Source organism: Castor canadensis, chromosome 12 (genome assembly GCF_047511655.1).
Source record: "Castor canadensis chromosome 12, mCasCan1.hap1v2, whole genome shotgun sequence".
Lineage (NCBI taxonomy): Eukaryota > Metazoa > Chordata > Mammalia > Rodentia > Castoridae > Castor > Castor canadensis.
In genome coordinates this window covers 55,731,791-55,746,565 of record NC_133397.1, presented here as the reverse complement: position 1 = coordinate 55,746,565, position 14,775 = coordinate 55,731,791, and the positions used below count along the sequence as shown (strand labels likewise).

The following is a 14,775-nucleotide window of genomic DNA, read 5'->3' as shown; positions in this document are numbered from 1 at the left end:
TGGTTTTGCTTGTTTTGGAACTTTATATAAAGAGATCAGGGCATCCATATTATTTTGTGTCTTACATCTTTCACCCAGCATTATGACCATGAATTTTACCTGCGATGTTCTATGTGGCAATAGTTTGTTCTTTTTTATTGCTAATATTTTGTCAAATGATTATACTATAATTAATTAGTATATCCAAGGCTTCATTTAAGTTATTCCTTTCCTGGTTTGACAGGGTCAGACAAGAATACTTCATAACTAGGAAGACAGAGAGAAGCTTGAAGAATTTCACTGTTAGAAAGTCATAGAATTGGAAGTATATTTTGACATCTCCAGGGGCTAGGAGTTCTGAGGAGACATTACCTCCTCAAGAAGGAGGGTGCTGGTTACTCTGACTCCATGACAGGCCCTCTGCTGAGCATTTCACCCACTGTACTTAGTCTTTTTTTTTTTTTAACACTTCCTGTGGGTAGTATTACCCCTGTCTTAGAAAGGAGGAAATCAAGGCTTGGTGAGAGAAAAGACTTTCCCCACGGTTGTAACAGATAAAAAGAAATGTGAAGAATTATAAGTAGAAGTGAAAAAGTTGGATAAATTTGTGGATAAGCTTGATAATTATGAGACTAGACGGGATGGAGATTATCACATATATGATTGAAAAAATGCAACATGCTGCTAAGGATTAGTGAGAGCAAGGAGGCTTAAACAGTCCTTCACTGTTATGTAGATCTTTTAATTAAAACAGGACTTAAGAAACACTTTAAATCCTTCTTTACACCCTCTGTCCTTAGCCATCCCATTCAAACTTTTGGCTTGGTTTTGGCCTCTGGCACCTCACTCCTTTTCTCTTTCCCAGCCTTCAGATTCGATTAGATTGCTGATCTAGTTTCTCCTAAGATCTTACACTCTCCAAACACACACACACGCCCTGTTTGGTGAGACAAGGCCTTCTTTTTGGAGTGTCAGCTCTTTGTTTAGCAAGCCTTGCTCTGGTTTGATAATTTTCTACTTTATGCTCATAAAACTACTGGGCATTTATTATTCTATATAAATAAAAACATCACCACCTTGTTGTCATGGAGACGGGCCCCTCCCCACCGCCAGCCTGTGAGTCTGGTTTGTGCAACTTCCCCAAAGCTACAACCTCATGCAGAGACAGAGCTTCTGAGATTGGGACAGGGGCTGCTGGGAGACCTCTGCTTTCCAGACCTCTGTCTTTCTCCACTGTGCATTTCAGATATTGATCCCAAAATAACAGAGGTGCCAACCAAGCAGAGGTGGGCTTCATGTTCCTCCTAAACAATACAGGACTGGCAATGGGGTTCTATCCTTTGGAGGATCCGTGTGCCTCCTTTTCTTTGATTTGCTAAGTTTCAGGTATTGCCCTGATCTGCATTGTCCAAGATGGCTCACTACTATACCCGTATCCCAGCCAGGGAGATGGAAAGAAGGGGTTAACATCCAACCTGGTATTGTACCCACCCACCCTGGCATTGCAGGTAGAGCCACATTGTAGGGACATAGCACAGAGAGTCAGGGTGAGGCATGTGAATTCCAAGGTCATAATACCTGTGTTTGCACCTGGCTCTACCACGTACAGACCAGTTCACTCATCAACTCCACGCCTCAGTTTCATTATCTGTAAAATGGGGGTGATGGTGATGATAGTTTATTCTCCCCTAAGCCTTGCTGTGAGTTTTGCATGAGCTATTATGTGGACAGTGCTAAGAATAGTGTCATGTGATAAGTATTCAGTAGATAGTAGCTGGCATAATTATCATGGAAGCTTTTGCTGCCATGGTAGTGGTGGGAATATTGTGGTGGTAGTGCCTGTAGTAGTGATGGTATTAGTGGTGGTGGTGGTGGTGGTGGTGGTGGTGATATGACCACTGTAAGAACTCATGAAAACAAGGTCGGAGCACACTGATAAATCCTATCTTCCTGACATGACCTTTCACCCCGGAGACCCTGGAGATGCCCACCACTCAGCTAAGTGGCAGAATGGAGCCAAGTCAGGGCTAATAGTGTCAATTCCTGGGCAATATAACCTTGATTAGAGCCAAGTGAAGTCACTTCTGACTCAAGGAAGATGTCACCACCCACTTCGGGGTGAGATAACAAAGGCCTCCAGACCAGGAATGACAGTCACGTCTCCACCCAAGTCACAAACAGACAAACAGGACCTGGGGTGGTGCCAAATTCTAGGAGAGCTTCTGTCCTGGGAAAAAGTTCTCTGTATCCAAAGTGGGAAGGAGACAGGTTGGAATGAAGCGTTTCAGTCCTGTTTCATAGTAACCAGTGAATCAGCTCTGAAAAGCCTCCATCTCCAGAATTGTAGACAAACTGTTATAATCCAGTTGAGTGTCCCATTTTACATTCCATTCCTGTGTCCTCTGCATCATTAGCCCTTGTGACACTCCCTCAAATGCTAACTCAGATTTGTGACAGGGTTCAAGAGTATCCTGGCAGACATCTATCACATCTTGGCTTACATCCCTTGGCCCACTTTGGCTCTGGACACTGCTGCATCCAGCTGTGTACCTGTCTCTCTTGTTTTCCATTGTAGGTGCCTTCTACATGGTTTCCAAGAAGGTCCCTGTGGGATTAAACTGCTCATAGTGGTGACCAGTACCATCAAGTCCCCTTGGACTGGCTTTCTCCCCTTTCTCATTTCATCCCCAAGTTCTTCCACTTCCAAAGTAAACTACCTGCTTTAGCGTCCTTGTCTCAGGCTTTGCTTCACAGAGGAAAGCTCAGTAGAACCGGCCCACAGAAGGGTGCTGGACAGCAGACAGGGGTGCACCGTGACATTAGGTCCTCCTCCCCTCTGCTCTCCGCAGCATGGGGGGAGCTGAGACGGTCTCTGGGTGGGGTGCCTGAAGAGAAGAGAAGGCAACTGCACCCCCTTCCATGCCCACAGACTCCTTGTCCTCCTGCCCTTCCTCCCTGGCCCCAGAGCTATGCTTCCTTCAGGTCGGGCAGTACCATTCATCCCTCACTGCTCAGGTCAAAAGCTTAGGAGTCAGCCTTCATTCCTCTCCTCCCTTGTTCCTCTGAGTCTGGTCTGTCAGCAAGGCTTCCCGAATATCATATATCATTGATTTGAAGACACATTTCCCGCATATGATAATGTCTATAAATTCAGGATGCATCTTGTGATAGATGGCACGCCATGGTTTAATTATGGTGTTTTCCCTTCTTAGTGAAATTGGACCGCCCTCACCATCTTCTCCACATGGTTCTGGTCCAAGTCAGCATCTCCTCTCCACAGCACAGGGGTGGCTTGATGACTAACCCCCCTGCTTCCATTCTTGGTCTACTTTAGTCTGTTCAGCACACAGCAGTCAGAGAGCTCTTTTCAGATTGCAAATTGGTTCAGCCCACTTTCTTGCTCACACGATTTCAACAGCTTCCCATGATATTCAGAATAAATCTCAAACTCTTTCCCACAAAATATGAGCCCTCCGTGATCAAGCTCCTCATTTCCTACTACTCTCACCCACTCCCCTCCCTTACCATGGTCCAGCTAGGCTCTGAAGCTTTCTTAACAGTTCTCAGAATGAGTCAATCATTTTCCCATCACGGGGCCTTTGTACAGCAGCTCCCTCTTCTGAAAATCTCTTCCCCTTGCTTACCCCTTCTCTTTGTGTTTTTGTTCAAATCCTATACCCCACCCAGAGAGGCTCACTAAAGCAACATCACATTTCCCTACCTTATTTCCTTTATTTATTATTGATTGATTGATTGATTGATTTATGTTGGTCTCACTATATACCAGGCTGGCCTTGAACTCGAGATCTTCCTGCCTCAGCCTCCCAAGTGCTGGGATTACAGACATGTATCACCATGCCTGGCTCTTATGTATTTTCTTTATAGCACTTACTTTGTTTATCTGTTGGATTACTTATCTTCTGTCTCCCCCAGTACAATGTAGGTTTCTTGTTGAAGTTCCCCAACACCTAACAGGTATTAGGTTATCAATATATACTTGGAGAGTATTGTTTGAATGAACAAATGGAGATCCAAAGTATTGGTGAGAAAGTTGCTCCTGTTTGCCCGCTCCTTCTGCAAGAAGAGGCCATAGTATCGGCCACCCCTGCTGGGTTGGAGTGCAGAAGAGATGTGGGCTGCTTCAATTTCATTCTGAGGTCAGCCTGATGACTTATTTCTTTATTTACTCATACCCGGCCTCCTTCCACAAGAGATTAGATGTGATTTACAGGAAATACGCAGTTCATTAATGATGTATAAAGACAGAATAAAATTAGAATGAGGCAAAGGATCAAACACAATAGATTGTCCAGACTTCAAAGACTTATGTACCCAAGATGTGTGGGTGTCAAATGTACCCCCAAGTTCACTGGCATAAAAAGCAGAAGACTCAAAACTTCCTGTGAAACTAGATGAGGACACAAAAAGGGAAGGGGACTGTGGCTGACTGTAGGTGGCTACTGTGGGTCTCTTCAGAGGGCTGGCTTGATGGACCCTGTCTTACATTTCCTCCGGGTCAATATTCTGAGGGGTGGAAAGGTAGAGGGGCTGGGAGGAAGGACTCCCTTTGAAAAACCCAACTCTGTGAGTGGCCACCTCTTCTGTTGTATCCAACCCTCCAGGCTGGGCCTCAGCAAACTCAGTTGATAGACCACCTGGGGAAGTCCCACCTGCTGTCCCTCTCCCATTTTCTTCCTCTGGGAGCTATGTTGCCCACTGTCTGCTTCCCAGGTGAATGACACATTGGAGACTACAGCCAACTCAATGGCATCTGATCCTTTTGTATTTACATGTCTGACCTAAACTCCAGCTGAAACTGAAATTCCCACTCAGCCTCCAGTGGGTGCATCACTTTGGAATGTGGCAGACAGTCAGAGTCCAATTAATTTTTTGATTTCTGTTAATTACAGAAGGGCCATTGTTCCAGGAATAGAGTTACCAGAGCGAGCTGAAGTGGCAGATCTGGACAGGTAAATTTGGCAGCCAATCTTCAGGTAGCTGTGAGTGTGCTTTGTTCCATGGCCTCTTACTTACTTTGATTGCCTCTCCCTTGACACCGATGTTGCACTAAAGAATGGACAGGCCAAGGGAATCCCATCCCCCTTGAAAAATGAATCAAAGAAGCAGGTGTGGTGGTACATGCCTATAATCTCAGCACTGGGGAGGTTGAGGCAGGAGGATTGTGAATCCAGGCCAACCTGGGTTACACAGTGCAAAAACTAAACAAACAAAAAACCAAGTGAATCAACTCTTTCCCAGCAAGGTATAGCATAGTCATAGGAACTCTGCTTTAACACTAAGTCCTATTACTTAGAACTCCTAAGATGTAAGTAAAGAAAATAGATGTGATGCTAGGCAGAGGTCCTTGTCACTGTGGCTTCAAGGCACCTAGGAAATAATTGAAATCATAGGTGATAAAAACAGATAAACCATGTTTGTCCATGCAACAGAATATCAAATGAACAACTCAGCAGTCAACTGGGTTACAGATACAGAGTACTACAACACAGCAGAATCTAAGAAACCCATCAAGGCAAGAAGCCGGTTGTAAAAAAGTAAATGATGTGTGGTTCCATTTACCTGAAGTCTAAAACCTGCAAAACCAATTCCTGGTGACAGAGGTCAGGACAGTGGTTGCCATGGAGATGAGGGTAGGGGAAATGAGAGAACTTTCAGGTAATGGAAATGATCTATGTCTTGTTTGGGGCCATGGTTACACTGCTGTGTGTATCTATTCAAACACATCAGATTATACATTCATATGCTTGCAAAGTTTTACTTCCAAAAAAAAAAAACTGAAAAATGATCATTGATCTCAGAAATTAATCCTGATGTGCTGTTTAATTAAGAGAAGGTTTGGAACATCTCTTGCTGTAAATACTTGCTGTGAATATGTATAAATACATATGAACATCTGTAGCAAGTACAGTCTTAAAAAACCACCTAGGTGAACACAGAAGACCCCCATCACCTCTGAGTAGAAAATGAGATCAAACTTGCAATATCCCCAAATGAAAGGGGATTTCTGGACCTCAGCCTCTTCCTCACTCCTCATCCCATCACTTCTGCTTACTTCAAAATGTCTTCCAAGAATTCTGGACGTCCTTAAAAATATACCACCATGTGCCACAAGCTGTTCTGCAACCACCACCAACCAAAGTCTGCAGGATTTCCCTTCTCCTCCCAGGTACTCTTGGCTGTTGTTCCTACCCTCCAAGCAGAGAGAGAGAGAGAGAGAGAGAGAATACAAGCCCCAGTGCCACTGTGCCAGGAACACTTCTGGCAGACCTCTCAAGGGTGCCTCTCCCCAAAGGTGCACAGTTCTAAGCAGGGATGAGGAGAGAGTTTTCTTTCCACCCTCAGATCCAGACAGGTGTGTGTGTAAGTACTAGGATTTGAATTCAGAGCCTTACACTTGCCTAGCTACCTGAGCCACATCTCCAGGCCTTTTTACTTTAGTTATTTTTCAGGTAAAGTCTCCTGTGTTTTTGCCTGGGGCTGACCTTGAATGTGATCCTCCTACCTATGCCTCCTGCTGTACTGGGACCACAGGTGTGCACCACTCCCAGCCCTGTGGATCACTCTCATTGGCCCAGTGCAGTATTATTTTCAGGATCCTGGGAGGCTGTGTCACTAGAAAGGTCCAGACACACTTATCTGAAGTGATCCCCACTGGTGTAGGGCTAAGTTTAAGGTCAGGGCTTTGGGTACCCTCAGTCCACTACTGCCTTGGGTTAGAGCTGTGTGCAGATTCTCATCCATGTGTCCCCCTCCAGTGCCTCTTTCAATGCACAGCACCAGTTGATGCCAGGGGTGGCAGTGCCCATCCTGTAACTTATGTGCACCCCAACATCATGGCACCCAGTAAAGTCACCCCATACCTTCCACAGGGTGTAGACTGCATGTCAAACTGTCCCGCACAGGTGGCCTTGCCTATATCTCTCCAAGGGATTTAGATGTCAATCCTGGCACCATTCTCTTCCAGGTGGGTCTTAGGCTCCTCGGAAAAAGGACTGACTAGGTTGCATGAATAAGCCCTGACTCCTGGCTCTGGGCCCCCACTTACTGTTCCTGCTGGTAGTAGTGCTTGAAAGGGAGGGGTGCAGTGAACATGGAGAGAGATCACATTCTAGGAATGCAGTGATTATGGACTTGTAAATTGGAGACAAAAGTGAAAGATGTTTTTGCTATAGAATTCCTATCAGTAAATTTAACATGGCTGGGAAAAAAAATTATAGTTCACCTTCTCCTGCAAACTCCAGGTAAGAACCCCATTTGTGGTCAGTGGAGTCCAGAACAATCTTTCCACACAGAATGACTTATGGCCAGGTGGCAGGGTGGATGATGCAGCCGTGACTGCATCATTAAAAAGACTGTTGTCCAGGAACTGTGCAGGGAAGAAGTGCCACACTGTTTAAATATGAGTGAGCTAAAGAGCCAGGGGACTGCGAGGCACCACAATGCTCCTTGTGTGACCTCCATGTCAGTAAAATGATAGACACATGTACAAGTATCTCTTTTCTCTCCTTACTGTAAATATTTACCAATAGACAGCATTGATCTAACATGGACCTATGGATTTTGTAGTACATCTTTAAATTAGATGGTTATATAGACTGTGACCTTATACGGTATTTGCATGGGGCCCAAACATCCTAAGGGCAACCCTGGTATCCGTCTTGTCTGTGCCAAATTTCCTTCCCTGCCAGCAAAACCCTCTACCCACAGTCAAATCCTTAAGTCTGTTATGAAGCTGTTCCCTCAACTTGGACAAGTTAATTTCAGCACCAAGAGGCCCACTCTGGGGATGATGTTACTCCAAGCCAGGCAATAACTTTCCCCAAAAGTGAATTCACCTCCAGAAGCTGAAAACCTATGGCACTGTTACATAATGGTCATTTTCCAGACTCTTGGCCCCATGCCCTGTGGTATACTTACCCTGTCTCTTTTCTTGTCATTCCAGTTTGAAAACCATTAAGATCCAGCCTCAGCCTTGTCACCCTATGTGTGAGGAGTGTGTATTTACAAGCTAGGAGTCCAATACTTGTTTCAAAAGTTGATCATCACCTTGTACGATGCATAACCTTGGGCAAGAGACTTAACTGACACTTCAGTTTCCTCTTTTGAAATACCAGGATGATTTCTGTGTTTTGTACAAACTGTTTTGAAAATGAAATGTGTTAACCTGGAGGCGCTCAGTGCAGTCCAGCACATAGCACTGGATACACAATTTCTCCCTGTTGCTTTATCTTTCTTTTCTTTAGCAATAGCAGTTTAACCTGATCCTCTGCAGATGATGCTTGTGCATCATAGAAGGCACATTTTTTCCCAACCATGATTTACATTTCCTAGGCCCTTCCTGGTCAGGTGCTGGGCCAGGCCTGGATTACAGGATCAGGGCTGTAGCTATGAAACCTGAGGGAGAACAAACCCAGACTGATCTTTTGTGCTGAAGCCTCCTGAGACAGGAGCAGATAAATCACAGCCAGCTCAGAAAGTTCAAAGCAAAATTCATGAAACATGCAAACAATTGCTAATGAAGGCCCAATGAGGAGAAACTAATTATGACTTGGGGAGGTGGATCATTCTAGCAATGTACAAGTTGTCCAGCTGGGGACGCAGCCATTCAGTATTCTCTCTGTGACAGGACAGGATAAAGACACAATGATTAGATCTATGGTAACGACAACTCTTATAATCCCCAGCACTTGAAAGCTTGCAAAGTGTTTCAGCAACACCTGGTCCGGAAGTCAAGCAGACAGTGCTGTATCCTCATCCCCTGGGGTCGAAGTGCCACTCTTCCTGCTCTGGCCTGGGTCCAGTCTTCGGTTTCTACTGCACCCCTTGGTCAGGAGGAACTTCTGTCTTCCTCCATGTGACAGTCCAGGAGAATACACCTACAAACTGCCCCTGAAACTGTAAGCAGGAGAGAAGAGGTCAGGAAGACGTGACTAAAGAGGTAAGTGCTTCGATTCTCTACAAGAAAGACACTCTGTTTCCAAGACACTACTGAAAACAAAGTCAGAGCAGTGACAGGCTCAGTAAGAAATGAGCTGCTTCTTTGTAGATGTTCTCCTAACGGTGACACGAGAGAGTCAGCAAATCTTTGCTCTGTCCCTCACAGGGGATGTCTAGCCACTGTTGGGTACTCCCAGACAAAGGGCATCCACTCCATAGTCAGAAGTGGTGGAAACATGTCTTAGAGATCCCAGCAATGAAATTGTGGAGGTGAGAATTGGTGCCACCAACCGCCTTCTTCCAGCCTTTCAGTTTCATGAGAAAATTAACCCTTTGTCTATTTAAGATGTAAATCAAGGATCCTATGATTTATAGCTGAAATCAGTTATATTTGATGCACCATAAAATGTTCCATTCAGACAAGACAGAAGCTGGGAAGAGAGCCAGGGGAAGAGAAGCAGGGCCTCTGTCTGCAACCCCCACTGAGAAGCTTTGGGCACGTTACACTGAGGCTGGCATTGAGTCTGCCCTGGTGGGCACTTCTCACAAAATGCGCTTCAGTTCTTTTCTTATGCCTGGCATGGCCCCCTGCTGGGAGGCTTAGTTCCAGTTCACAGCCAGCAGAGGAAGTTACAATACTGAGAGCAAAGAGATGTGAACGTTTTACAGAAAAGCTACAAGAAATGGGGAACTCATAGCTATGAGCTCCACCTGCCAGTTCCCAGGGCAGGTGACTGTCTCCAGGAGAGGTGACCTTGCTGGACACCGTGGGAGGACAAGAAGGAAGACAGGAAGAGAAGGAATGAAAACCAGTGCCAGTAAACCGGCACTGAGGGCTCTGTCCAGAGTGGCCAGGGCTGATTCTATCAGGGAAGCAGGCATTACTTTCCCCATACCAGGACAAGCTGTGGGTCTCTGATCCTCTCGACTGTCCCCAGATAGAAGGGAGGAGGTGAAAAGGGAAAGATATTATCCTGTAAGAACAGCAAAGACAAGAATACTTCTATGCAGAAGAAGGTGAGAGAAGCAAAGTTGCCAGGGCAGAGGCTAGCCCACAGTGAACTTCCTGTGCATTCAGAAAAGGTGCCCTTCTGGGTTTCCAGATACAAATCCAATGAGCAAGGGGTACTTTTGTGCAAATTAAAATAAATAAAAGGATGCAGTCCTTGACCAAGTATACAGCTTGGCGAATAGAACTCTGGCTGAATTTTACCCTCCACTCATTCCCTTGGCAGGTCATATTTGTGCATTGTACAACCTACACAATGGTCCACAGTGGCCCTAATGGTTGATTGAATTACTGCAGAAAGACTCTGAATTTGTTGCTTTCCTTGAACAGAGAAAAATATACCCTAAGAACCCTACTTTTCCTCCTGAAGATTTCCCTAGCCTACCTTGAGCTTGGATGTAGGGAGAAGAAAAAGAGGAAGTTCTGAGAGGGGGAGAAGGAATTGTGGGTGGCCTCAAGACCTTCCCACACTGAGAGGAGGAAGCTCATTCTTGGTTGGTGATGGATAAACACACACAAGTGGAGGATGAACCCAAGCGAGGACCACACCTGGCATGCCACAAGGAGGGAGAATTGCCCCAGCTTAGGGAATGAGGAAGAAGGCAGAGACTCACCTCTGTGGGGCTGCAGGAGAGCCTCCCTCTTCCCAGAGGGGCAGTGGCTGTTCTCCTGGCTGGGAGGCATCTGCATTCCCCAGGCATAGCTCACACTCTCTGGGCAGGTGCAGAGTCTCACTGACAGCTGGGCAAGGGCGTGGCCATGGCTGTCGGGCAGCTCTCAAGGCCCTGGGGTGCTTCACTTTCCTTCTCCCACCCCAGCACTTTTCCCGTGAACTGAGCAGGTAATTCTGTTTGACAGGCTGCTGGCTAGGACTTACTCAAGCAGGAAATCTACGAGCCCAGCGACTGGCTTTCCGACACCTGCCTTAACCCTGCAGACCTGACTGATCAGTGCATAGAGGAGAGAACATGGGAGGGGTGCATGTATCCCACACACGTGTGTGGGGAGTGACGTAGACTTTACATAGGAATCCTGGGCCTGTGGTCATCTCCCCAGGGTGCCGTTCCTTGAAACTCTGAAGAATGTGGCTTCTCCAGCCATGTTCCTTCCATGAAGTCGCCACCTCCCCTTGACTTTATCTGCTGTGGTTTGTAGGTTACCAGTGAAGGAAGCAAGGGCTTGTACTTGGGGTGGCCCAGCTATAAGATAAGGGTTCTGACAGTGGGTGACAGGGCCCTGGTCCTCAGTGAGGGGCCGCAGGTTGTGGCTCCAAGTGTAGTTCCACTGTAGGACAGGACCTCCTCCACATTGCTCTCCATGCCCTGAGTGCTGTCCCCCCTCTCACCTGTCCTTCAGGATTTGGCTCATCCCATTCTCCATTCTTTCCTAGCTCTGGAAACCACCCTCTCTGCTGTGGTTGGCAAAGTCTTTCCCAAACCTGTGTGCAGTGCTATCCCTCGGAGGTGAATGGCCCCCACTCCCTGGCCCCTGGAGTCTGTCCCTCTTCCTTTGGGGTTCTTTGACTCAGGGAAGGTCCCCAGCATCTCAGGCTAGTGTGGTATCTGGTTGACTCAGTCCCCTAGAGATGGGGTGAAATCTCGCAGCCAGTTCTGGGCATCTTAAGTCCCAAGTAGTTAAAAAGGTGGGACTCCCATGAGGAGTTGCAAGGAGCTGGGCAGAGGGTAGAGGGGCCAAGCAAGGGGCTACCTCAGGAGAAGTTGGCACCAGCCTGCCATTGAGGAGCACTGGAGTACAAGTGACACCTTAGAGGTGGAGTCACCTTGGGGCAAGGTGGCAAAGGAGTGAACTTTCAATCTGCCAACCTTAGCTATAGGTGACCTTGGGGGTGTCATACATTCCTGGTACTTCCTGCTCCTGAGGGGTAACGGGAGCTCCCCGAGCCCAAGAACAGGCTTCCTAGGAAGCCAGGGGAGCAGATTTGCTCAAAGCAAAGCCCTCAGGCCAGAGGAAATGTGAGAATCATACTGGAAGGCACTTGGAGGTCAAGGTCTGGCTGGAGCACCTGGGGAGAGAGGTGATATTGGCCAGGACTGGCAGCAGAAGTCAAGGCCTCTGGACACTGGTGGCCAAGATGGTCCATCAGGGTGGGAGGCTGGGCACAGTTTTGAGATTACTCTGGCAGTCTTTTCCAAACCAAGCCTTTAGTGGAACCAACATTTTCACAAAGAGTTCAAGGTCTTTCCCAGAATGACTTAATTCCCTCTTCCCCCTCTTGCCTGGTCTTCTTATTCTGTGCTCATTTTCTGCCTGCCCTCTGTATCATTCCTGGGTAGCTCATGTTGCCTGGAAGCCTCTCAGGTGTGGCATAAGCACTGGCTTTAACATGGAGTTGGGTTCGATTCTCAGCTCAGTCCCTTCCCTCCCATGTAAAGGCTCTGAGCCTCACACTGTTCTCTGTAAAATATCGTGATGGCTGCAGCTGCCACAGGGCATTATGAGAACTAAGGTCGATCATTCACTTGAAGAACTTAGCAACACATCTGCTGAAGTCTGTGTTCGACAAATGCCACTTATTCTGTGTGCAAACAAGGTCTCCATGCTATGCCATTGTTCTCTGAGGTCAGTCACCAGCTCTGACTCCTTATGTGCTTATGCAGAGGCCCATCTATGTTGGGGTGTACACCTGGAAAAACTTGAGCAAGGAGAGAAGTCAATGGTGTGCCCTTATCCCTATCAATAAAGCCTGGAATATGCAGCTCCTCACCCTGGAGTTCCTCCCCCATGTCACAGCAGGGTGTCCATGAGGACAAGCACCAAGAGTCAATACTGAGGCCCCGCCAGGGGAAGAAATTGTCTCCAGCAGGAAATACAAGGCCATGGGGAAAGGGAGGAGGAAAGACAGCTTTTGAGAGGGCAGGCAGGGCTGACTCTGCGTTTCCAGCAGCACAGCACCAGCTGCCAGTGCCACATGGGCGTTACTCAGTCCCAGGCGTGGCCACTCTACCTCTCTGTGAGTCGGTCTTATTAGAGCCTCAGCAGTCCCCCAGACTGGCTTGTCATTCTTTCCATGGCCAGGGAGAATGTAGCTGAGTGTACTCTGGCGCTGCCTGCTGCACAGCTACTGTCCCAAAGTGGGAAGACAAGGCTTTGCCTTATCTGCAACTGTGACCTAGTGAGGGACCTTGGAGTATGTGCAGTGGGCTGGGTGGGCTGGGGACCAGCCTCAGTGGAGGGTGATCTCAGGGAGCTCAGCCCAAGAGAAGCAGGATGCAACACTGCAGGCATCTGGCTGAAAAGAATCCTTTCTGGAGAAAGGATTGCTATGGGAGGTTGCATGAATCCTTTAAGGTGGACAGGGCATAAGGGTGTTGTTGGCAGGAGCTAAGCTCCCTGCAGTTGTTCAGGACATTGTGCACAGGCACCACAAATCCCCAGAAAACTAGGACCTGCCAACAGGGCTGGCCCAGGAGAAATGAGGCCCAGCTGCCTGTCATATGGTGCACATGTGTCAGTGTTGGAACTACAAGTGGCCCAAATAGTCACATACACACGTACACACTCAAATGTGCCTGCATGCATGCATGCACACGTGTGCATGAACACACACACACCATCAGAGCCATAAGAACCCTCTACCTTCCAAGGTCTCAGAAATCCAAATAATCAGTAGTCTCCTTTCTGTGTCCAGTGGCTGACCTAACTGAGACAAGACTATTCCAGATCTTTGTGCCAGGAAGATGTTAGAACTCACCCTTTTAAGGTCTCCTAGGAAGAGCAGGAAGTTAAAACTTGGGGAATGACAACAGGAGGTAGATGAGCCAGATTTTTTGCAATCACAACTTTGAGAATCCGATGAAATTAAGGGGCACTCTCTCTTTAGAGAAATGTGTTTAGAGCATATTGATGCAGAACTGTGCATATAATTTCAGGGGTCTACCCAAGAGCCATTTATCAGCTCCACGATAAGATACCCCATTCTGAATCTAGATGTGGTAATCCCACATCCACTTGTAATCCCAGCTAATCTAGAGGTGGAGGTAGGAGGATCATGGTCGGAAGCTCTGAAAAACAACCTAAAAGCAGAAGGACTAGGACCACAGCTCAAGTGGTAGAACACCTGCTATGAAAGTCCAAGGCCTGGAGTTCAAACCCTGGGACATCACCCATACACACACCAAAAAAAAAAAAAGTCAGCCATTCTAAAGTTACAGGTTCTAGACTAGCTGCAAGAAGGCAAAGTACAATACTGGCACCACCTACCACCATACCAAGTTCCAGCTAAATGATGTCATCCTGAGACTCAGAGACTAACAGGTGACAATGTCAAACCAATGACACATTCCAAAGAGAAACCAACTCTCATGGAATGCTTGATCCCCATGGATCTTTCTCAGAACCACCCATTAGGTTCCAGACCTTCCATTGGTTCAGGGCACCACATTCCTAGGCCAGTGGGAGAGGGGGCTCAGAGTGGCTGGATGAAACATTGTGATGAAAGTCCTGGCTTTCAGCACAGAGAGTAAGTTTCCTTGCCCTGATGGAAGCAGCAGCAGGAGAACAGTGGAAATGTGGAGGAGAAAAGCCCAGGTGGGGTGCCCTGCAGGGGAGCCTCAAAGACCCAAGCTTAGAATGTTCTGTCATGTAAGTGTGCACCAGATGAGCCAGTAAAGCTGAACTCAGGGTAGAAGGATTGGTAGCAACTGTCTCTTTCACCTTGCTCCGGACATTCATCCATTCATTGAGTTCCCATGATATACTAAACACTGGAGAAACAGATGCCACAACACAGCACCAGTCCTCAGTGAATTCACAGTCTATCAAGGAAGTAGCGGCCTACACTGGACATTATAGGGCAGTGCCACGTGACA

General features: G+C 47.2%; 1 long non-coding RNA gene across 2 annotated transcripts in view; it reads right to left on the bottom strand.

Moving 5' to 3' along the window:
• Nucleotides 1-4,028: 4,028 nt before the first annotated feature.
• The window catches only part of LOC141414825 (uncharacterized), a 42,971-nt gene continuing 32,224 nt past the window's right edge, over nt 4,029-14,775 (bottom strand). For both annotated transcript variants that reach the window (XR_012439710.1, XR_012439711.1), the window contains exon 4: nt 4,029-8,895. This is a non-coding gene — a long non-coding RNA (uncharacterized lncRNA). The remainder of the gene's footprint in view (nt 8,896-14,775) is intronic.